The 23,494-nt window shown below is 45.2% G+C and overlaps 1 protein-coding gene across 3 annotated transcripts in view; it reads left to right on the forward strand.

Annotated features, from left to right (window-relative positions):
• The first annotated feature begins 767 nt into the window (after positions 1-767).
• LOC106601438 (RNA binding protein fox-1 homolog 3) overlaps positions 768-23,494 on the forward strand; it is a 393,335-nt gene continuing 370,608 nt past the window's right edge. For 2 of the 3 annotated variants that reach the window (XM_082976499.1, XM_082976494.1), the window contains exon 1: positions 768-1,185. The gene's annotated coding sequence lies outside the window, so the exon portion shown is untranslated. The remainder of the gene's footprint in view (positions 1,186-23,494) is intronic. The other variant, XM_082976498.1, reaches the window with a different exon arrangement.

The raw sequence follows: 23,494 nt of genomic DNA on the forward strand, positions 1-23,494 counted from the left end.
TATCCTACAGGCCTGGGATCAGTTTCAGTGTTGGCCCCCAGTGCTAATGGCCTTAATGGAACCTGTGGGGCGCTGTTCTATGACTTGGGATGTGATAATTGCCATTTGCCTCGGTCTGTGTCCGTGGCCCCGCCACCCCCAGCGCTGCACAGCCAACCCGACTCTAAATGAGCTTGCCACTGTTTTCTGATTACTGCCCAGTTAAATAAGATGAGATAAGTTAGAACCACATCTCTCCCCGAGCCGAGCTTGAGAGCTGACAACTCCCATACATCTGCCAGCCAGGGCTATGGTAATTGAGATGGGGTTGGGAGAGGAGTGATTTGTGTGCTTGTGTGAATATTCTCTCTCTGTGTGTGTGTGTCTGTGGGTCTGTGTCTGTCTGTCTGTCTGTCTGTCTGTCTGTCTGTCTGTCTGTCTGTCTGTCCTGTCTGTCTGTCTGTCTGTCTGTCTGTCTGTCTGTCTGTCTGTCGGTCTGTCTGTGTGTGTGTGCACAATCATTTTTGTGTGTGTTTATGCATGTGTGTGTGTTTTGGAGCTGAGGGTGGTGTGGAGGGATGGGGGATACCTACCTCTCTCTCTCTCTCTCTCTCTCTTTCTCTCTCTTTCTCTCTGTTTTTGTTCAGTACCTGTCATTGATGAGAAGCCAAGGAGAAGCTTCAGCTTGAAGCTGTCATCGGCCCTCTGTATCTGTCTGCCTCCCTTTATCACTTCCCCCCTCCTTTCTCCACCTCTTCTTATTTATCTCCCTCCCTCCCTCTCTCTGTCCCTGACTGTGATGTGGATGCAGCGTGTGAGCAGCAGCCAGTGAGCGTGCCTACGTTAGCAGTGTGTGCTGTTGGAATCCATGCAGCGGCTGACTGTACTGCCTCTTAAATAGGAGCAAACAGACTCATCGCTCGTGACTCTGACACCACTGAGACCAACGCTCCCTCTCCCGGACTGACGGGCCAATCGCAGGACACCCCTCACTCTCTGTCTCTCTCTCTCTCTCTCTCTCTGATTCTCTCTCTCGCAATCATTCCTTTGCTCTCTATCTCTCTCTCTGTCTGTAGCTAAGTCTCTCTACCACACCTCGTCCAGAGCAGAGGGACAGAAAGCCCCCTGCCCAGCCCAGGGATAGCCAGACCGCTGAGAGGATGAAACTCTGACAAGCCGACAGACCGCAGGGAAACGAGCACAACTGTGAGTACAACAGTCCTTTCACCTCTCAGTCACAGGGACTTAACGCTGACACACACACACACACACACACACACACACACACACACACACACACACACACACACACACACACACACACACGTGTGCAGAGCATGCTCACACACACACAAACACATACATAGCTACCTAACTTGATCTTCTTATGTGCTGTGCCTTTGTCTCAGGCAGACTATTTTAGTAAGGGAAGTGTAGGAGTGTGTGTATGTGGAATTGAGTGTTAGTATGTGCCTTAGATGTATTTGTATAGCATACTTTTACTGTATCACTGTATACAATATTGATACTTGCACTCTTTATACTATTTACACTATCCTCTGACTCACTGTCATACATGTGATGATACATATGGAACAGGATTCTTTTAGCTTGGATGATTCCAGCAATAGTGCTGAGAGTATTTTGACAGATCTTTAATAATGTTAGAAACTGAGGTCAGACACTGTGTTCAATGTCTCTCTAATGCTTTGGGGATTTCTCTGCTCTTGCTGTCTCCTTCTATTGGCAATAAAGGCATGGTGAAAAACATATCAGAGTAGCAGACCCCTTTTATCTCATATCTTAAACGTCTAAGCTGGTATAAGCCAATAGATGCCTAGGGGTGAAAAAAGGGGCGTACATTCTTTCAACCGCTGAAGAATCCCAAGCAATTCCACTGCTTATTGTTTAGTGCTCAGCTAGGGGATGTCTGGGCTGGGTGCAGATCGGTACTGATGTGACACACATTTTTTTTGATTATGCTTCTGGTTCATTTCTGGCTGAGGCGATTTCCTATTTCCTTCTCCCATTTGGAGCAGGGTGAGTATAATGTGATAGCGGCTGACGCGGGGTAATGCCGTTCGGAGGACACAGATTGCATTTCCCCTGGAGAATACTCCTGCTGTATTAAAGACACAACAAGGCTGCTCTGCACTTGTCATCAGCTCCAGTGGTAATGCAGGCAGGGGAGAGACAGGCGTGGTGTCTACAGCCCTACTCTCCTTTAAACACATCCAATTGGCCCTAATGCCACAGTCTGACTCACAGCAGCATGCTTGGGATGGGGAACAGCTTACAGTTTACATCACATGTGTTATGGTGTTATGCCCGGGCTTTTCTACTCCAGCTTTAACAAAAGGGACAAGAACTGGAATTCCCATTGACAGTTTAAAGTTTGTGTACCATAGGCCCATGCATGTATTCTCTGTCCAAAATGTGTTTAGGTTGGACTACAGTATCCTGTTACAGGATTATAATGAATCTATATTTAATGGTCCTCTTCTAATATCTTGAGAATGTAAACTAACTGATGTAGAATAGGTGTGTTGTATTGACACACACGACCAGGTTAGGTCTTTATTTTTTGTTGTTGAGGAAATCTACATTTAACCATAGACTCAAAATGGTTTACATTTCACATGGCATAGAAAGTGTCAACTAATCCCAGAATCGTTAGACTGTGAGAGAGCACTTAAATCTCATACACATGTTTGGCATGTGATGAACACTCCCAGAAAGAATGCATACAGGGAAAGAACTGAGAGATCAGAGATCGATGACTCCAAGGACAGACAGAGAGAGAGAGAGAGAGAGAGAGAGAGAGAGAGAGAGAGAGAGAGAGAGAGAGAGAGAGAGACTCACTTCCCTTTTCAGCATGTCCTGAAAAAAGGCCTGAACCCAGTGTTTTTGGTAAACTTCACAGAAGTATCCTCTTTTAGAAAAAACAACAACAACATCTCTTCCTCAGTGTGTGCTTTGTTCTTGCAAGGCCCCACTTTACCTCCCACTTATGTGACAAGGAGGGCGTAGGATCAATACCTATCAAAGGCCCTAACGTCTGAGTGGCCTACATAACACAGCCACCAGAGCTCTGCCTCTGAAAACCCAAAGAAAGTTACCTGAGACATCCTCAGAGGTACAGTATGATATTCAGAACACCAAGAGACTGCCCAAAAAAACCTCCCGACAAGAGAGTCATTTAAGCTTTCTCAATTAATATAACTTTCATTTTGGAATTTGCCTGCAGCTTTCATGCACAATTCATAATTTATATTACTGAGAAGTTGGTAATGTTCCTGGTAGCACTAAGGCATTTTCCCCATTTCTTTTCTCCCTCATTATTTTCTTAGAGGAAGATGTTTATGGAAAGCAAATTGCCTTATGTGCTGGAAAACATTTAGTTGCATACATCTACATTCTTATAAGCAGACAGACTATCAAAAAGAAAGCTATTATGTATTCCTTCTTCAGCCTTGGGACATCATTTTCATAACTTGAGCTGTTATTAAAGCGCTTTGGATTGCCGGTTAAAGGAAAAAGCCAATTGTTAAGTGAATGCCATTCTCTGTGTATTATTTATGTGTTCTAGCAGCATCTTCCATTTAAGCAGTAATGCACGAGGGGGTGTGGTATATGGCCAATATACCACGGCTAAGGGCTGTTCTTAGGCACAACGCATCGCCTGGATACAGCCCTTAGCCGTGGTATATTGGCCATATACCACAAACCCCAGAGGTGTCTTATTGCTATTATTAACTGGTTACCAATGTAATTAGAGCAGTTTTGCCATACCAGTGGTATACGGACTGATATACCACGGCTGTCAGCCAATCAGCATTCAGGGCTCGAACCACCCAGTTTATAGTAGTGATTAGATCACTGGTAACCGGTACCAATCATATTGGGTATGGCTGTGGTAGTCTTTTCACTCTCTCTAGGCTTAATTACACTTTATGCATGAGGAGTGTTGGTTGGGGGTGCATTTTAGACCACGGCAAAGTCAAACTAGATATGTCGGCCTCAAATCATTGGCCAGAAGTATTCAACCATGGCTGGATGTAAGGGAAAGTATATTCACAGGGTACATAAATGTTGCATTCTTGACTCGTTTAAACATTCAGATGTGCTGATTAAATTATTACTCACTCAAGGGTTCTGCTCTGCTCCTTGAGCTTTCTGGCTGTTTTTCCATTTATTTTCTGAATTCTCAAGCAGACCTTTGGGTATTGGGTATCAGCAATTACAAAACTTTTAATAAGCAGGCAACGGTATCTCCACATATGCCAACTTCTTACGGTATAAGTATAAGCTGCTGGGGATTGCTGTTAGGCCTACATGTTTTGCAAATATGTGCTAGCTTGATTTAGTTAATTTACCACTCGGTTTTCTCTCTCTGAGAATCATTGTATAGTAAGGTTGGTTCACTAGTGTTACTTTTAGGTTCCATAATAAATATTTGAATGTTATTTTTGACATTTTGGTTAAGATGGTATATTAGTCTCGCCCAGACAAGATGTATGGTTTACACACTCTGCAACAAAGCAATATGGTAAACCGAAACCGAAGGAAATTGTTATTTTCCACTGCCATAAGACAACAAAAACAGAATTGAGTTGTTTCCTTAACAGAGCTTTGAAAGGTAGTTTCTCTGCAGACCTCTGTGAAAAATATGCTAATTATAGGGCAGGGAGCCACTGAGGAAATGAAAAGCATTACCATACAACTTCATTTGCAACATTTTGGAGGTCGCTTATCAGGAGGGAACAGAATTAGTTCTATCTCGCAGAACAACTTCAATGTAGGCAGGAACATGCCCCAAAGTCTTCCCGGGCTCTGTCGTGAACATGTTCTATGACTACATTGTTTATTTAGTCCATTTCATTAGAAAGTTTAACGGGCCCTGCGTGGGGTTTTGTGGGCCCAGCCACCCGGTATACATTTAATCAGCCTGTCCCCCAGCGTTAATCTTCATACCTCGCCTTCCCCTTTCATTGTCAGTCTCTCCAGGGTCACACAAAGTAGCATCAAATATTTATGATATTAATAACTGCCTTTAGGAAAAAAACCTAAATAAATCTTCTCTGCGATAGAGCAGTCATTTCCAGTTAATAAAGTGGTGAAGGAGAAATAAGAGGGTGATCCTCAGGTGAGAGTGGGCAGACACTCATCGCCACAAAACAGACCCAACAACAGAGGGAGATACCACAACAGAAACAACAGAGGGAGATACCACAACAGTAACAACAGAGGGAGATACCACAACAGTAACAACAGAGGGAGATGAAACAACAGAGGGAGATCACACAACAGAAACAACAGAGGGAGATACCACAACAGAAACAACAGAGGGAGATGAAACAACAGAGGGAGATACCACAACAGAGGGAGATACCACAACAGAGGGAGATACCACAACAGAGGGAGATACCACAACAGAAACAAAAAGAACCAAAGTGCTTTTCTGTTCTACCAGCAGGTCGTTTTGATGTTGGATTTGTGTGTGTGTGTGTGTGTGTGTGTGTGTGTGTGTGTGTGTGTGTCTGCATTGACAGACTACAAACACACACGTGCACGCATGTGCACACACTCTCTCACACACACACACACACACACACACACACACACACACACACACACACACACACACACACACACACACACACACACACACACACACACACACACACACGAGTAACAAAAAAAGCTGTTTTGCATCGGAGCCGATTGAGGCAGGGCACAACATTAATTATGTGTTATTCTGCTGAGGTGTGTGTGTGTGTGTGTGTGTGTGTGTGTGTGTGTGTGTGTGTGTGTGTGTGTGTGTGTGTGTGTGTGTGTGTGTGTGTGTGTGTGTGTGAGAGAGAGACTGTGAGATTGTGAGACTGTGAGACTGTGTGGTGTTCCTCCAGGCTGCGGCTGGAAGATATAGAGAGAGTGAATATGACAGGGAAGAGAGTGTTGGGGAGCAGGGGGATCACTGAACGAATATGACAGGGAAGAGAGTGTTGGGGAGCAGGAGGATCACTGAACGAATATGACAGGGAAGAGAGTGTTGGGGAGCAGGAGGATCACTGAACGAATATGACAGGGAAGAGAGTGTTGGGGAGCAGGAGGATCACTGAACGAATATGACAGGGAAGAGAGTGTTGGGGAGCAGGAGGATCACTGAACGAATATGACAGGGAAGAGAGTGTTGGGGAGCAGGGGGATCACTGAACGAATATGACAGGGAAGAGAGTGTTGGGGAGCAGGAGGATCACTGAACGAATATGACAGGGAAGAGAGTGGAGTCAGAGTTGAGTTAGTCTGGAGTCAGAGTTGAGACACCCAGTGAAAGGTCCTTTACGTAATCAATGTTTAACTGTGTCCTATTGTGATGATTAATATTAGTTTATTGGTCTGCCCCCTTTGGCTTCGCACTGGGGAAGCAGCTTGCCCGGCTTTAATAGGTCACTACATTAGCCAATCAATACGCATTGGTGTAGTGCTATTTTTTTAGGTGAGGGAGCTCAAAATGTAAATGATGTCATCATTTCCTTACCGACAGATGTAGCCTATAGAATACATAATTCTAGATAATATAATTCTATACTAAAAAAATATAGAAGCAACATTCAATTTCAGAGATTTAACTGAGTTACAGTTCATATAAGGAAATCAGTCAATTGAAATATATTCATTAGGCCCTAATCTATGGATTTCGGCCCACCCACCCATTGGGGAGCTTGGCCCAGCCAATCAGAAAGATTTTTTTTTTTCGCACAAAAGAGCTTTATTACAAACATAAATGGATGCATTATGCTCACTAACAGGGATGAAAACAAATTTGTGCTCAACATTTTAGAGAAATAAGCTTTTTGTGCATACGGAACATTTCTGGGATCTTTTATTTCAGCTCATGAAACATGGGACCAACACTTTACATGTTTCGTTCAGTATAGTTAGACTATTGCAGATCTGGAAAAAGCATCCACCTACCATTGTTACTATGAATGGTGGATAGGGGCAGGATAGACACTTAGACTGGTAGACTATACTGACCTGCGGTATAGTAAAAGTTAGCACATGGAAAAGCGTAGTGCATAAGGATGCAAGCACATGAGGAAATGTGGCTAGGATGGAAGACATTATATAGTAAAACCTGCAAAAGAGTGAATGTAAACTGAGGAAAAACACACTACCCACTGTCCCCAATAAAAAACCACACAACCATACCCACAGCAAAAACAAAGTGTGACAATTTTGGACCACCCCTCCCCCCAGTAAATTGTGATCTGTCCCATAAGCAGTGGTCTCAGCTCGCGTGGCACATGTTCTCCCCTACTGTGAACAATGTCCCCAAAGCCATTGATGGTGGAGGCGCACAGGAGGGAGAAGAATTGGCACAGGATGCAAATGTCTTCTTCCCCGAATCCCAGAGGAAGAAGCTCTGGCCAGCCTGGTCCGCTGTGGACGTGCCTTTTTAAAGCTCGTGGTTGTGAACAGGCGGCTTCTCATGGTGTTTATGATAGGAACTGCTAGTGATTCTTTTTCAATGTTCTGATTGGCCAAAGTGGTCACGCCTCTGACAGGCTTTCGCAGTGCACACACATAGCTTACAGTTCTTCATCATTCTCACCACTGCCAGAAAAAAGACGGGGAAGAAACTACCATTTACATCTGGGCTGCTATACATACACTATTTCTTTTGTTTAACATTCTATGGTTTTCATAGCATTTTAGTGGTCATTAAATATAATTGATTTAGAATTTATCAGAATACATTTTCCAGAAATAGTTTTATCCTGCACCGTGTATTCTCAAATTGAAAAACACTGAGACAGCGCCGCTCCCCCGCGCTCCGGCAACATTACAACCCTGTCAATACGCCAGGATATCTGTTTGGAAAAAGGACCGAGGCGAGCTGCTGTTCCTTGGGAGAGAATTCTAAATGTCTGTGGCCAAACTTCTGCATCACTAATACAGAAATGTACAGTATGCTATACTTGTACATTACATTTAGAATAGGGGGAGCACTCTATTTTTCGTATTCATACATCATTAATATTCACATTTCTTGTATTCAGAAATGTGTGTTGAATCTCTAGATTTTCAATTTCACCTCTTCTTAAATCTTACTTGATTTGCATGTATCATGGTGAATTTCCAATTCCCGTGGGATTATTGATGTGTGTGTGTGTGGGAAGATAATGCGAGTATATCATGCAGCAACATTTTGGACCCGAACCATCATTTTATTTAGACAGAACAAAATGTGCAGACATTTTTGGAACTGGTTGAAAATGGTCATTTTCATCTGAAGCTCTGGTCCAGCACATCAGTCCTCCAGTATCATCCGCCCAATCACATTTGTGAAAATGCCAATGCTGGTGTGCATCTGACTGATACTGTGTCCATTTGTGCACCAGGTTGGATTTAGGCATAACACGTCATTTTCCACACCATTTTGTCCGAAAAGTCGATTACTCTGCCTCTGCAGCCATGTCTGGATTGAACATTTATTCTGCATGCTGCCAATGAAAGTCATAGAGGCCGGCTTCCATCAGTGTAATGATATTTCAGCCCCAGTATTAGTTCAGCACTGTTTTACACAGCAGTTTCTGCTCAATTAAAAATAGTCCATATTTAAATGCAAAGAAAATCAGTCGCCTGGCGATCCGTGTGCATTCAGATATGCTGCAGAATGGTTAAGTTATGAAGTTTGAAATTGAGTTTTTAAACACCCCAATGCTCCACGCCTTTAGAGTTAGTTAGAAGAAGGGGGACCGTTCATTTGTAGCTGTGAAATGTTCCTTTGACGTTATTGATGTAGAATAGATTAACCTTTAAAAAGGTAAGTAAGTGAAATGTGAAATAATTCATTGAGAGTCAGCCATGTAGCAAATGTGATTTTCGCCAGCAGAAAGACCTGGTAGGCCATTACCCACTAACACAGAGGAAAAAGACCTGGTAGACCATTACCCACAAACAGAGAGGAAAAAGACCTGGTAGACCATTACCCACAAACACAGAGGAAAAAAGACCTGGTAGACCATTACCCACAAACACAGAGGAAAAAGACCTGGTAGACCATTAACCACAAACACAGAGGAAAAAAGACCTGGTAGACCATTACCCACAAACACAGAGGCGTGCAGAAGAAGACCAGGGCTGGGGGCTCCACTCTGCTCTATTTCTAAGGCCTACAGTACGAATAGCACATTTTGGAACTAAATTGCCAGTCAGAGCTTGGGAAATAAATTCCAGATAGTGTCAGCCCCATGTGCTGGTCGTTTGGAAGTTCCGTGTCCTTCCCTCCCTCGCCACTCTCTGGCTTTATTTAGCTGGAGCTGTCATTTCCCATAAATCCTTGGGAGGAGGCGTCCGTCAGGGCTGCCAGTTCCCCTGTGTGGAGCACCTGTAACAGGGGAGGGAAGTGACAACTCTGCCGGGGAGCTGCCGGGATGCTACCGGGTCTGTTCCATCACACCAGGGCTCCACACAGCCATCTCCACTTCTCCCTATGAGGCCTCCCTACACAGGGACATAACAAACACAATATCCCAGGGACTTCAGAACAATTCACTAGCTGCAACTCAGAAATGTCAGGGAATATGGATTTCTATAGTGGTAATTGTGATGTACAGTATGTAAACATACAGTATTTATTTGTATTCAGTGTACTATTAATATTATTATGTTTGATAGGTAAGATCTCTGGAACGACCTCATTTGGTTATCGGTGTAGGAAGCATGTACTGATATAGATTTGAATTTCTAGATAGAATGCAGTGTATTCGTCAATTTTCTTGAGAATATCCTGTCTTTAATCATTCGAGAGACAGAGTATAATCCAAATGACAAGACATCACATTACTCTTTTCATAAAATCGTTGTTGAAATACCACTACATATTTCAACAAGCATTTGGGAGAATAAAACAGATGTACAGATGTAGGATCTTAATTTGAGACAGTTTGCTACAGCAGGAAAATAATCCTGCAGCAACAGGAAATTTGAATTATTATGTGGATTATAATTAATGGGCATTTTTGTAGGGGTTGATACGTAAGGGAAAAAATAAAGTCTGAAATTTCAAAGTGGAAATTACAAACTTCAGAAGCCTTTATAAACCTCAATGACACTACAAGTTTTACATTTCCTGCAACAGGGTGATCAAATTAAGATCTTATATCTGTAGGCCCTAGCAAAGGGACAATAGGCAGCAAACCTGTTAACCAGGTTTGTTGCCTAGTTAACAGTATGTGAATGCGGTCTGCACTTGTTGTACTGCACTTGTCATCCTTGACACGTCAATAAATGCCCATGGCTAAACATTTTACTGACACAAGGTCACTGTATCTGTCAATTGTCATTTCACATGGAGTAATTGTTATATTATTATATTTAGAAATGTCGCTTAAAAATGTTTGTGAGGTGAAAAAATAGGCAGTCTTTTTTTCTCTCATTCAGCTGTCAGCGCACATGCTCCATCATTTTTCGCTACAGGAAATTAGAAAGGAAAAACGTTTGACAGCACAATTTCACAAAACACCGCCACGCTATCATTTCATTTTCTCCCAGACATTTTTTCCTTTATTTATTTCATTATTGTCTTTTGAAAACAGACAGAGCGATAACAGCGGTTACTTTTTGGGTAATTTATCCTTGTTGCAGTGTCGCTCTCACCTTCTAAAGCTTTAACCCTTTAACCCCTGGCCTACGGTGAGTAATTAGCTCGTGTGTCTTTGTCCTCTAGAAGCTGGTGAGACAGTCGCCCTGACTAGATAAAACCAGCTGATTAGCCCGTAAGCAGCTACACTATCGCACCATCAAAAGAGGAGGTTTATGTGTGGGAGATGACTGAGATGAATAGAAGGACAAGAACCAGCTATGTCTCCTAGTACCTAGGTTAGATCCCCGATCCACTCTGTCTGGTGTGTTCTGTGATTGAACCACTGTGTCCCTCTGGGCTACAAACCTTAGATGTCCACTGGTTCCTCCATGCCGACGTAATGCGGAGGAATAAACACACAACACATAGCTAACCTTCCGTTACTGCTGGTGTGTTTCTGCTAAGGACACACGGCTTTGCCCTCATTGTCCTTCCTCAGGCTGAATCGCTGTGAATGTTGTGTGAACAAGGCAGAGAGGTTGTCTGACCTGCCGTCATGCAGACGTGCTGGTTGTACATCACCAATGTCGGCCGCTGATGGCTGCTTATCTCCCAGGTATCGATTGGAGAATCACTGCGCGGGTGGACCAAAGCAGCGCAGCCAATCAATTGGGGCATTTCATTCTCCTTGAAGGTCTGCCTTTTGATCCTCACCACAGATTGGTTGCGCTCGCTGCCTGGGATACTGTGTGCTGTTTTGTTGTATTGGGTATTATGAAAAAGAGTGAGTGGAGAGTGACGAGCACTTCTGTTTTGGCAACCTGCTGCGCAGCGCTCCACACGGAGGATGTGTGTGGCATATGTGTGAGGAGGATCCTGGTGTGTTTTACCCCGGCCTCACTGTATAGCACCTTGAGATCCTCGCTTTAGAGGTTAATGTGTTAGAATTTCAATTTAATTGGAAGAAATAATTTGACATAATTTCATTATTGTGGGATTTGGAGGCCAAGGGTCAACCAAACATGGAGCTTCTCTGGGTAATATCCTGCTGCCAACTACTGTTCATCTGCTGTGGTTTTACTGACGGCTTTTCCCCTCCCAAGTCAAACCTCTGTCTACAATGAAGGAGATGGAGCCTTGTTGCTGGTGGCCCTGAGGCTGTGGAACACTCTTCTTTGCTCTGTCCCTAACTCAGACTCACTCACTGTCTTTCAGGCTTCACTAAACACTCCTCTTCTCAGATCATCTTTCACTTAACCTCTACAGTTTCTTTAATTCATTCTCTCTTGGTCTTAGTTTTGCTTGTCCATCTATTGGACTGTTCACTGTTCATAGCTAGGAGTAGTGATTGTATGTTGCAACGCTTTTCTGTAATGTGGTCTGTGTGTAGCTTGTGTAGAGGAGTCAGGCGCAGGACAGCAGATATGAGTAAATAAACGTAATTTACTCAAAATAGACAAATATAATACAATAAAGTGAGCCCACATAATGGACTGTCTTACATACAAACAATTACTCACAAACAAACATGGGGGAACAGAGGGTTAAATAATGAATAAGTAATTGGGGGATTGAAACCAGGTGTGTAAGACAAAGACAAAACAAATGGAAAATTAAAAGTGGATCGGCGATGGCTAGAAGGCCGGTGACGTCGATCGCCGAACGCCGCCCGAACAACGAGAGGGACCGACTTCAGCGGAAGTCGTGACAGTACCCCCCCCCCTTGACGCGCGGCTCGAGCAGCGCGCCGACCCTGGAGGACGAGGCGCAGGGAGATCCGGGTGGAGACGGTGGAAATCCCGCAGCAACGAAGGGCCCAAGACGTCCTCCACCGGCACCCAGCATCTCTCCTCCGGACTGTACCCCTCCCACTCCATGAGGTACTGAAGGCCCCTCGCCCGACGCCTTGAGTCCAGAATGGCTCGAACAGCATATGCCGGGGCCCCCTCGATGTCCAGAGGGGGCGGAGGAATCTCCCGCACCTCAGACTCCTGGAGTGGACCAGCCACCACCAGCCTGAGGAGAGACACATGGAACGAGGGATTAATACGGTAATCTGGGGGAAGCTGTAACCTGTAGCATACCTCGTTCGGTCTCCTCAGGACTTTGAATGACCCAACAAACCACGGGCCCAGCTTCCGACAGGGCAGGCGGAGGGGCAGGTTTCGGGTCAAGAGCCAGACCCGGTCCCCCAATGCGAACACCGGGGCCTCACTGTGTTGGCGGTCGGCGCTCGCCTTCTGCCGCCTCACGGCCTGTTGCAGGTGCACATGGGCGGCGTCCCAGGTCTCCTCCTAGCGCTTAAACCATTCGTCCATCACAGGAGCTTCGATCTGGCTCTGATGCCAAGGTGCCAGAACCGGCTGATACCCCAGTACGCACTGGAAGGGAGAGAGGTTAGTGGAGGAGTGGCGGAGTGAGGTTTGGGCCATCTCTGCACAGGGGATGAACGCCGCCCACTCCCCCGGCCGGTCCTGGCAATATGACCGCAGAAACCTACTCACATCCTGGTTTACTCTCTCCACCAGCCCGTTGCTCTCGGGGTGAAAACCTGAGGTGAGGCTGACCGAGACCCCCAGACGTTCCATGAATTCTCTCCAGACCCTGGACGTGAACTGGGGACCCCGATCAGAGACTATGTCCTCAGGCACCCCGTAGTGCCGGAAGACGTGAGTGAACAGGGCCCCTGCAGTCTGTAGGGCCATAGGGAGACCGGGCAAAGGGAGGAGACGGCAGGACTTAGAAAACCGATCCATAACGACCAGGATCGTGGTGTTGCCCTGTGAGGGAGGAAGATCCGTCAGGAAGTCCACCGACAGGTGCGACCACGGCCGTTGTGGAATGGGTAGGGGCTGTAACTTCCCTCTGGGCAGGTGCCTGGGAGCCTTGCACTGGGCACACACCGAGCAGGAGGAAACATAAACCCTCACGTCCTTGGCCAAGGTGGACCACCAGTACTTCCCACTAAGGCAACGCACCGTCCGACCGATGCCAGGATGACCAGAGGAGGGTGATGTGTGGGCCCAATAGATCAAACGGTCGCGGACAGCAGACAGAACGTACAGGCACCCAGCTGCACACTGAGGGGGAGTGGGCTCTGTGCGTAACGCCCGCTCGATGTCCGTGTCCAGCTCCCACACCACCGGTGCCACCAGGCAAGAGGCCAGAAGTATGGGAGTGTGATCCATGGACCGCTCCTGAGATCCAATTTTGTGAAGAAGCGCGCCCTGTGCATTGACTCGATTGCACTGACAATGAGAGGCAGTGGGTAGCTGTACCTCACTGTGATCTGATTGATACCCCGATAGTCAATACACGGGCGCAGACCTCCATCCTTCTTCTTCTTCACAAAAAATAAACTTGAGTAGGCAGGTGAAGCCGAATGTATCCCTGCCCCAGGGATTCGGAGACATATGTTTCCATAGCCGCCATCTCCTCCTTTGACAGAGGATACACGTGACTCCAGGGAAGTGCTGCGTCTACCAGGAGATGGCGGCTATGGAAACATATGTCTCCGAATCTGCCTGGGGCAGGGATACATTCGGCCCTCCACTTCAACTGCCTACTCAAGTTTTTTTTTCGTACCCCCCGTCGATGGGGTGGTAATTGAGTCGCCTTCTTCTTACAGAAGGCGTGAGCCAAATCGGCATATTCTGAGGGGATGCGCACGGTGGAGACCTGGTCTGGACTTTCCACCGTAGTCGCACCGATGGACACTCCCACACACCTCCCTGAGCACTCTCGTGACCACCCCTTGAGAGCCCTCTGTTGCCACGAAATAGTGGGGTCATGACAGGCCAACCAGGGTAGGCCCAGCACCACAGGAAACGCAGGAGAATCAATAAGGAAGAGACTGATTCTCTCCTTGTGACCCTCCTGCGTAACCATGCTTAGTGGAGCGGTGGCCTCCCTAATCAGCCCTGACCCTAATGGTCGACTATCTAGGGCGTGCACAGGGCAGGGCATATCTACAGGAACAAGGGGGATCCATAAACTATGAGCAAATGAACGGTCAATAAAATTCCCAGCTGCACCTGAATCTACGAGCGCCTTAAGCTGGGAATGCGGGGAAAACTCAGGAAATGTAATTAGCACATACATGTGAGCAACAGGGGGCTCTGGGTGAGCCTGGTGCCGACTCACTTGGGGTGAGTCGGCACCGACCAGCAGTGTGCGCTCTGCGGCCACAGATGGTGCAGGGAATGCAGCACCAAGTGCAGCACCTCCTAGCTCCATGGATGTCGGAGCAGAGGTGCTGGGGGATGGAACTGACAGGCCCCGATCCGGACGTCTGCGGGTAGCCAGCAAGTTGTCCAGCCGGATGGACAGGTCCACCAGCTGGTCCAACGTGATGGTGGTGTCTCGGCAGGCCAACTCCCGACGGACGTCCTCGCGCAGACTGCACCGGTAGTGATCGATCAGGGCCCTGTCGTTCCATCCTGCGCGCTCCTCGTCCCCTGCCTCAGGTGGAACAGACGTTCACCCGCCGCTCGACGCTCATGCAGGTGGTCGAAAACTGCCCGAAATCGGCAGGTAAACTCTGCGTAATGGTCCACTCAATACGGCGTTGGCCCACTCCAGGGCTTTGCCTGAGAGGCAGGAGACGAGGGTGGACACGCTCTCATGTCCCGAAGGAGCCTGGTGGACCATCGCCAGGTAGAGCTCAAGCTGGAGGAGGAACCCTGGCATCCGGCAGCCGTCTCATCATACTCCCTAGGGAGAGCGAGCCGAATACCGCTGGGACCGGGTGAAGGATGGGTGGACAGTGGGGCCTGCTGTAGTGGGGCTGGTGGAGGTGCTGGATGACCTCCTCCTCCCTCCCAACGATCCATCGTCTGCAGCACGCGATCCATGGCGGTGCCCAGATGTTGCGATATGGTCGAGTGCTGCTGGACGCACTCCTCTATCGCCACAGGGAGGGCGTCTGCTCCTGCTGACTCCATTCTGGGTGAGTAATTCTGTAATGTGGTCTGTGTGTAGCTTGTGTAGAGGAGTCAGGCGCAGGACAGCAGATATGAGTAAATAAAGGTAATTTACTCAAAATAGACAAATATAATACAATAAAGCGAGCCCACATAACAGACCGTCTTACATACAAACAATTACTCACAAACAAACATGGGGGAACAGAGGGTTAAATAATGAACAAGTAATTGGGGGATTGAAACCAGGTGTGTAAGACAAAGACAAAACAAATGGAAAATGAAAAGTGGATCGGCGATGGCTAGAAGGCCGGTGACGTCGACCGACGAACACCGCCCGAACAAGGACTGACTTCAGCGGAAGTCGTGACATTTTCATTCCTCTCATGTCCTAGAACACATCTGTGTACATATGGAGCAGCCTTGAGACTGACATACCTAAATAAAGAATTTATAATCATAATTATTATCAAAGCAGTGGATAAGCAGGTTTGCTCATAAGTATAAATTACCTACAGCACATTTACACCTCTATATTTTTGTATAAATCATTTGAGTACCCCTTGTTTTCTAGCATTTTCTTACTATGGTAATACTGAATTAGTGTCATTATTACCATTGTTCTGTTGATACATTATTACCATTGTTCTGTTGATACATTATTACCATTGTTATATTGATACATTATTACCATTGGTATATTGTTTTGTTGTGAAGTAGAATAGGTTGGTTGTAATTGTCTGATGATTCTCATTCAGCCTGTTTAGGATATTGCATCAGATTGTGGCCAACATGTTTTTGTTCAAAACCAGGACGCGCAAATGTTTAATATCATAATACTGACAACAGGTTCATTTCACTATGGTTAATTGAGCAGTGCTGAAGGTCAGATGTTTTAAGAGAAAGATCCTACCATATAAAACCATAAGTCATTTGACCCTGGGAGAGTGAGGGAAACCAAACTTTTCTCTATAATTCACTTTTGGAATGGAAGATGAACAAAAGCCTGTTATGTCTGTTATGTGTGGTTCTGCCGGCTCCACAGAGTTGACTGTTTGCATAATATCTTCCTCATAGGTCTCCTTAACCTTTGCAGAAGGCTTATTGACTCTGGATAACCTTGCACAGAGCTAGCAGAGGGAGGACAGGAGATGATGAGCACGCTGAGGGAAGGGAAGGCGGCCCGGCCCACATGGAGCCTAGCTTCCACCGCCCCCAGCCCACCCACCCACCCCCGCCCGCTAGCCAGCCGAGCTCTGCACAACTACACCTCAACCAGCTCTCTCCCAGCCTGACCTTTGCCTTCTGATCTCTGTTACCATGGAGAAGCCCACAATAATGTGTGTTCTAGCGCTGAAGACGCATAATAGTGTAGCACAATGTGCCTTTAATATACTCCCCACTGCAAATGTATGAGGAAGAATGGACCGAGAGAGAGAGAGTTGGAGTGAAAGCGAGAGAGCAAGTGAATGAATTGTGCAGCTGAAGGTTGAAAATGGTGGACAGTCTAGAGCTGCAAGCGGCTGCATACTGTAATGTAAGGCTTATTATCTCTATTGCCCAGAGGAGTTCCTAATGGTTGTCTCGTTCAGAGGGGCGTACACTACGTCAATTTCCTTGGTGTATAATAATTCAGGAAGAATTCCGATTTTGTTGGATTTTGATTAGATTTACAAGCTCTATTTTGGTGAAGGGAAATCAAAACTAAATGATTCCATGTTCTCTGAAAAGCTTTCAAACAGAATAAGCTAGCATTCACATCAAAACACGAGCAATTTTGTAACCAGCATGACATGTTCTACGCAAATAGGTATTGGATATTTTATAGAGAGCATCGCAGTAGTCCTTGAAAAAAGCTATGGATGGTTACATCAGCTCTCCTGGAAATATATCATCAGTAGATGATGATTTCTGGTTTATACAATAACAACCAGGAAGTGATTCATGTCTGGTCTGTGGGCAGCTTTGAATCCTATTACAAATGGTTTGTACCAGTAACCTGTGTGGGAAGGAGGCTGGAGGTGGGTCAGGAGTAGAGACAAGATAGAGCTGTCGAGACACAGAGAACCATCCCTCACTCCTCACTGTAGTGGTTAAAGGGCATCCAGGCTCTTAAAGAAGACATTAGCATTTAGATTTGAGACGCTCCCCTCTCCTAACCCCCGTAGAGGGACAGTGGCTGGGGTGCATCACCAGCACACACTACAGACTTTAAGGCCTTGAGTAGGCCCAAGTGGCAGCTCCCAGCTCCCTTCACCTGATCAATCTCTCAATAGGCCCAGATTGCTTTGGATGACCTCCTTGTGATGAGGCAGGATTGGCCATACTGATGCTCTTCAATCGATAGCAGATGGCATCATGGCTCATCAACAATGAAGTGTTTTTAATGGAGGTCAGGGCAGGGAAAAATCTATTCATTTTCATTTGTAAATTGCAATTTGACAATATTCTAATCAAGGTACATTGGTATCAGCTAACTGAGCCTCTCTCTATGACCCCCCAGTTGACTGACTCTTACTCTCTCTCCATCTATCTCTCTCTCTTTCTCTCTCCCCATTGCTCTCTCTGATCAATTGTATTCATGAGTATGCAGAATCCAATCCATATAGACATTTGGCATCACGCATGCCTATAAATGTACACATTTCACATCAGATAAAGACAAACTTTACCTCATGGTGTCATTCAAATTTTATGTCAGGCCTCCCCTTTTCAGATGCATCTCCTCAATGTCCCTCAGTCAGGGTGATGTCATTCCATGCTCCTTTGCCAACGCAGCTCAGCTCACTCAGAGAAACGCCCTTCCACATGTTTCACCTCATTAACCGATGATTGAAAAGATGACAAATATGACATGTGCAATTTATTATCTTAATGAATTCACTCTCCTCTGTCAGAGACAGGTAGGGCAGCGGAGCTATGGACTCGACGGGTTTGGTGAGATGTTGTGATTGTAGGAAAGTGAACACTGTGTGGAATGCTCCGATTAGTAGAACAAGGCTGCTTTTTTCCATCTCTCTTTCCATCTCCGATCAATTTGTCTCAAATCAAATCAAATTGTGTTTGTCACATGTGCCGAATAAACTGTTGTAGACTTTACCGTGAAATTCTTGTTTACGAGCCCTTCTCAACGATGCAGTTTAAAAAGAATAATACAAATAAAATAGTAACACGAGGAATAAAATAAAATACACAATAATGGAGTTATATACAGGGAGTACCAGTACCAGATCAATGTGGAGTTATATACAGGGAGTACCAGTACCAGATCAATGTGGAGTTATATACAGGGAGTACCAGTACCAGATCAATGTGGAGTTATATACAGGGAGTACCAGTACCAGATCAATGTGCAGTTATATACAGGGAGTACCAGTATCAGATCAATGTGCAGTTATATACAGGGAGTATCAGTACCAGATCAATGTGGAGTTATATACAGGGAGTATCAGTACCAGATCAATGTGGAGTTATATACAGGGAGTACCAGTACCAGATCAATGTGGAGTTATATACAGGGAGTACCAGTACCAGTACCAGATCAATGTGGAGTTATATACAGGGAGTACCAGTACCAGATCAATGTGCAGTTATAAACAGGGAGTACCAGTACCAGATCAATGTGGAGTTATATACAGGGAGTACCAGTACCAGATCAATGTGGAGCTACATACAGGGAGTACCAGTACCAGATCAATGTGCAGTTATATACAGGGAGTACCAGTACCAGATCAATGTGGAGCTACATACAGGGAGTACCAGTACCAGATCAATGTGGAGTTATATACAGGGAGTACCAGTACCAGATCAATGTGGAGTTATATACAGGGAGTACCAGTACCAGATCAATGTGCAGTTATATACAGGGAGTACCAGTACCAGATCAATGTGCAGAGGTACGTGGTAGATATGTACATGAAGGCCGGGTAAAGTGACTAGGCATCAGGTTAGATAATAATAAGAGTAAAATAAAGAACAGAGTAGCAGCAGCAAATGATGGGTGTAAAAGTGTGTTTGTGTGTGCATGAGTTTACATGTGTGTGTTATGTGTATGTATGTGTGTTTGTGTTATGCCGGTATGTGCGTGTGTTATGTGTGTGTGTGTGTGCGTATGTAGTATATATAACCATAATAATATGCACAGAGGGGATATTTTCATCATTGCAATTGGAATGGAATGTGGCCGTCCGTTGTGATTGTGCACAGACGAACCTGGCTGCCCTTGTACCTAGTGCATGGCGTGAAGGAGGCCATGCAATGCCCATGTGTGTGAAGACTTTGAATAGTGGAGAGAAGGGGCAGGTCTGGGGGACACTGTCTGCGCAGAAGGCATCGTGCTTGCTGAGCTGTGACCAATCCAATGGGCACTGGAGATCGCTGCACACCTTTTCAAATGGATTACGCCTTTTCTTTTCCACAGAGTGAAATTGCCAAAAAAGTATTCTGTCATTGTTGTCCTGAATGAGCAATAGGTCAAAGCCATTATAGAAATATTCAAGTCAAGGATACTGACGAAATAGAAATATGTGTGTTTTTGTCTGCTCTGAAATCACTGGAAAGGTGTAGTACTCTGTTTAGAGGGGAATTTGCCGAAAACCTTTTAGTTCAAGGTCTGTTGTAGCCTCGTCAAATGTAGCTAGAGAAGTGTATCAGTGAATGATTGAGAATAATCAGTAAAGAGTGGCAATGGTATAATCTTCCACAGGAAAGACAAGCACCCCGTCCCCTTCAACCCCCCTTTCTTTTTCAGTCTCTGAAGTGTCCCCATTGATTTATCAGTATTCTATTTTTAGGTGCATGAAACGGTAATTGATTCATTGGAATTAACAATGACTCATGTGTAGCTAGCATCAGAGATATCAGAAGCTAGATTAATGCTCTGAGAATCAGTCATATCAACTCCCCTATTATTTATAACACTGAATTTCTCCCACTGCATAAACGCACTCACTTTTAACTGATGGCATCGCTCATTAAAGTGGTAGCGATCCCTTTGAGTTAAAGCTCAAGTCCCCTGCTCTGTCTCAACTCACCCTCTTTAGAACCTGAGAAAACCAACAAACCCTCCACTGAAAAGCTCTCCTTTCCCTATGTTCTACAGCCACCCACTAGCAGATCGCTGGTGGGTACCGCAGAGGGAGGGAGTATTGCCCATGCTATCCATGAGGGTTGGCAGCGGTCTGGGTAGCGGGGTTGGCTTGTCATGCCTCTCTGCTGTCTCTGGTGTCATTTGATCGCAGCGTGGGTGCTGGGGGTGTGCCGTGGTCGGCAGGGATTAGGCAGAGCGACACAGCAGATCACGGCTGTATCGGTGGCAGCCATGGAGATAATCCCTGTGTGCCTGCCTCAGGACACTGCTGTGGCTCTGCCTGACTCTCTCTCTTCTTATGGAGCTGTTTGTCTGGGTTTTGTTTGGTTGTGTACGACCTCTGCTGGCCTCCACAAGGTGGGCCCCATGTTCACTACATGGACACTGAGAGCCTGCCACTACGTAACCATATTATCTAAACACCATGTTAACAGGATCAATGCAGTGCACTGTCCCTTCACCCAGTATTGTGTCATCACTGAAAGGAATTATGATTCAATTCACCTATGACTATGAGCTATGACGAGAGAAACATGTTATGTCTGAATGATAGACTATTATTATTATTATGAGGTTTATATGTAATGGTTTCCAACATGAGGGTTGTTGACAAGTCTGACCTGGTTCCATAATATTTCATTGCCTTCTTGAATGTAACCACATCTCAGACAACAACAGATGCACAATGACTCAATGCTGTATAATACAGCATGTGTTATATTAATGACAAAAAGTTAAATAGCTGGAAACCAATGGCTGGAAACCATTTAAAGCAGTATTTTGTGAATCATTTTCAGGAAATAGTGTTATGGCTTAATTCCACATAGTTTTATGCCTTCCCTATGGCTCAGTTGGTAGAGCATGGTGTTTGCAACGCCAGCATGGTGTGTGCAACGCCAGGGTTGTGGGTTCGATTCCCACAGGGGGCCAGTACAACAACAACAAAAAATCTATGAAATGTATGCATTCACTACTGTAAGTCGCTCTGGATAAGAGCATCTGCTAAATGACTAAAATGTAGATGTAAATATCCATTTACAACCGGACCCTTCCATGACATTTTAAATATGCCACCTATCCTTTATCACACCATATAGACAGGTTGGTTGTTTACAAGCAAAACCAATGTGTGTGCAACTATGGGGCAAAACAGATTGTTGACAACATGTAAGCAATATTTCGTCCCCAATGTTTATTGGAAACATAAATACATTTGCACAATGAGCACTTATTGTCTCTCAAATACATCGTTACAGTTGTTGGTTAGCTAGCTAGTGAATTTTAGCCATATTTGCATTGACAACAAATCAGTCAAAACAAGACATGGTATCAAGAACAAGATGAAACGAGCTAAAACGATTCCCCACGTGGAGGTTTCTTGTCATTCTTGCTAGCAATCTGGTCATTCAGAATCACAAGGACACGTTGACTTCTGCCATATGGAAGCGTGCACATCGTTTTTGTGACATTGTCAGCTAACCCATCTATAAACAGTATATCTATTTAAAGGGATAGTTTGGGATTTTTGCAATGAAGCCCTTTATCTACTTCCCCAGAGTCAGATGAACTCGTGGGTACCATTATGATGTCTCTGCATTCAGTTTGAAGGAAGTTGCCAACTAGCGTCAGCGCAATTACTGAACTATCCCTATAACAACCCTCCCTCTAACCAGTGTTTCATATTAATCATTCATTTCTCCCGCTGTCCCCTGTGGAAGGTATTGTGACAGTGTATGGCACTTCAAACCTAGAAAATATGACATTGTTCCAGCATCCCACTCTACATGATAATAACATTGTTTTGATAAAAAGTTCAGTGTGAAATATTAACAAGGAGTCCACAAGCTCTTACTTTAGCAGCCGCCATACTGCTATGAATGACAACTCAGTGTGAGGATGAGTTCGACCATGCCTCCGTTTGCATATGTGAAGTTTCCACTATGTATCAGCACAGGAGAACCGCTGAGTAGTTGATTTGATTTGAAAAGATCCACACTTTTTGTCCTCACTAGTTTTATGAACTTATCTTAACTGAGGTTGACCTTAATTGAGCTGTTGCTCAAAAGTATCTCTATGAGATGTGTACACTCCTAAAGATATTGATTTGATGTATACTGAACAAAAATATAAACGTGACATGTAAAGTGTTCGTCCCATGTTTTATGAGCTGAAATAAAAGATCCCAGAAATGTTCCATATGCACACAATACTTATTTCTCAAAAATGTTTACATCCCTGTTAGTAAGCATTTTTCCTTTGCCAAGATCATCCATCCACCTAACAGGTGTGGCAAATCAAGAAGCTGATTAAACAGCATGATCATTACACAGGTGCACCTTGTACGGGGGACAATAAAAGGCCACTCTAAAATGTGCAGTTTTGTTACACAACACAATGATGTGTCAAGTTTTGAGGTAGTGTGCAGTTGCCATGCTGTTTGCAGGTTTTTTCACCAGAGCTGTTGCCAGATAATTTAATGTTCATTTCTCTACCAGAAGCCACCTTCCAACGTCGTATTAGAGAATTTGGCAGTACGTCCAACCAGCCATACAACCGCAGACCACTTGTAACCACGCCAGCCCAGGACCTCCACATCCGGTTAGACCACGTGTAACCATGCCAGCTCAGGACATCCACATCCGGCTTTTTCCCCGTGCCAGCCACCCAAACAGCTGATGAAACTGTGGGTTTGCACAACCGAAGAATTTCTGCACAAACTGTCAGAAACCGTCTCAGAGAAGCTAATTTGCATGCTCGTCGCCTTCACCAGGGTCTTGACCTGACTGCAGTTTGACTTCGTAACCGACTTCAGTGGGAAAATTCTCACATTCGATGACCACTAGCACGCTGGAGAAATGTGCTCTTCACGGAAGAATCCCTGTTTCAACTGTCCTGGGCAGATGGCAGACA

The sequence above is a fragment of the Salmo salar genome, chromosome 06 (assembly GCF_965601325.2).
Source record: "Salmo salar chromosome 06, fSalSal1, whole genome shotgun sequence".
NCBI classification, from domain to species: Eukaryota; Metazoa; Chordata; class Actinopteri; order Salmoniformes; family Salmonidae; genus Salmo; species Salmo salar.